Raw genomic sequence first — 2,391 nt, forward strand, 5'->3', positions numbered from 1 at the left:
ACGAGGTTAGAAAAGGATAATTGCTATGTCAGAGAAAAGAATAAAGTAATACCTGTGGGTAGGAAATGAGGAAAGGTTCTTAGAAGCAGTAGGATTTGGGCTGGGATGTGCAGGATTATCTACTGTTATTTTATACACAAATCTGGGCTTTGTTTAGGCATGAGGGTGCTCCACAGTTTTGCCTTTGTAGGAACTTAACAATGTACAAGAGAAACCTAAATGTCAGTTTCTGAACAAATTTAAACAAATATCTGGGGGTAGAGTTTACCAAACCTTCTACTTGGACTCACTGTCTTCAGTTTTTTCTTATGTGAACCAGCACACACCCAAGAAGTCATAGGGAAGATCGTAACAAATGCACTTTCTTTAATAAATGCAAATCTTACATCTCATAATGAATAGTATGGAATGGATGTGTTTTACTGAGAAAAAGTTGCATTTTCAATAAATATTTCTTTCTGTCTACTATTTGTACTTGGGGAACTCAGTAAACTAAGGAATTCTGTTATTGTAGTAAGTCCCTTTCTAATTTACAATTATTTTATAGGGATCATCTGTTAATTTCAACTCTCTGTAGTAGACGTGAGAACCAGGACCTGGCTGGAAGGCCTCTGAGCAATTGAAATGTACATTACGAAGCGCTGTGAGAACAGAAGAGCTGCTCAGCCTCACTTCCAGCTGGTTTACTCTGGTTACTGAATCTTCATGAGCTTTGTTATCTGGTTTCCCAGCCTAGCCCAGCAGTTCTCTGTCTACCATTGTCTCACCAGAGCTTTTTATTCGTACTACAGCTGGAAACCCAGACTCTCGTACATCTATAACATTTGTCCCTTATCTCTTTGTTCATGTGTTCTGTCACCTTGTGGATATTTATAGGTCACCAGTTCTGGTTTCTTTTGAAGACCTGTCTGGCAGGGCTTGGCACCTCTTTCCTCTTTGTGTACACGGGGCCTGGTTGCCTAGCTACCTCCGGGGACAGAGTGTGGACTGGTCTGGAAAGGGGAAGTCAGGGGAAGCTTGAGGTAGGGCTGTGCTGGTCTCCAGTGTGGGCAGGGCTTTGAGCTGCTCCCCCTCACTTCCAGCCCATTTACTGTGGGTACTGAGTCATCGTGGTACTGAAAATCTATTGTGGAGAGAAACGGTCCACTGCCCTTGCATTTTGTCTTTCTCTCTCCTTACCCTTTTTTTCCTCTCTCTTTTAGTTCTTCATTTCTGTTTATGTCTCAGGCCCACTGGTGTCCATCAGGAACAAAGAATCTGCAGGGTAAATTGGTGGGGGGNTTTTTCTTAGGGGGGTATGTGTGTGTGGTGTGAGCTGGTCAGCTGTGGAACCTTCGGTTTAGCAAACTTGAGAGCATCTAGGGTGGAGGTAAGGGGGAAACATGTTTAATTACATACTCACCAGCTTCCTGGCACTAAGAAAATTATCACCAGACAGCAGCTACCAGCCTAATTTAACTTTAGTTCTGAACAGGCAAATCTGCAGCATTTTAAAAGTAAATTTCTTAAAGAAAATGTAGGTATAATTGGACTGCCTATGATTTGTGATATTTTCATGGAATATCTACATTGCTTTTGTTGTTTGTGTGTACGTGTTTCCTGTTAAAAATTCCTTAAAGTACAAATGTCATATCCAAATACTATATTTAGTATTTTTGAATTTGAAAGCAGAATATCACATAAATTTTNACTCTGCTCCCTGTTGCTTAACATGCCGGGTTCCTGAAGGCCTCTCTTTCTTTCATGAAAAATTACTTATATTCCTTTGATTTGTGTACTGCCTTAAAGATGGTAGCACCAGTTAAGCAGTGGAGTGAAATCTAGCAACAGATGACTTACATGTTGAAATGCAGTTGATAGAAGATATGAGGATGTTGACAGACGTTGGGTCGATGTTCAGGTTCCCCCAAGAGGCCAAATTGCCAATTTGTAAATAAGGTTTCTTGTGTTTAGACTCCTCTGTGATTATTTTTCCTCAGGGGGCAGTCATCCTTTTAATCTTATGGTAGAAAATTAAAGTGAATTTCACTGAAGTGTGGTTTGTTTTTAAGTTGTCTTTTAAATATTAGTTTAGAGAAGTTAATTAAGTACCTGGCTTACAGACCCAGCTTCTTGCATTTCCCTGCTGTTTTCACTGTTTGGAGGGAAGGCTTTCCTTAGAAGAATTAGAGGGTGTATACCTTACCTTATTGGTAAATCATCAACATTTGGGGTCCTGAATAGGACTTGCATAATAGAACCTGAATAAAGATTGACAAACATTACTATCTCAGATCTTAAAGGCCTTTTGAACAGTCTGAGGTTGAAATGTTTGTCATATTTTCGAATAAGAGCGAGGGAGGACTTTCTCATTTTGCTTGCAGTGATTTTTTTTTTTTTTTTTTTTTTTTT

Source organism: Galeopterus variegatus, unplaced genomic scaffold, assembly GCF_000696425.1.
Source record: "Galeopterus variegatus unplaced genomic scaffold, G_variegatus-3.0.2 Scaffold936, whole genome shotgun sequence".
In the NCBI taxonomy this organism is placed as follows: Eukaryota; Metazoa; Chordata; class Mammalia; order Dermoptera; family Cynocephalidae; genus Galeopterus; species Galeopterus variegatus.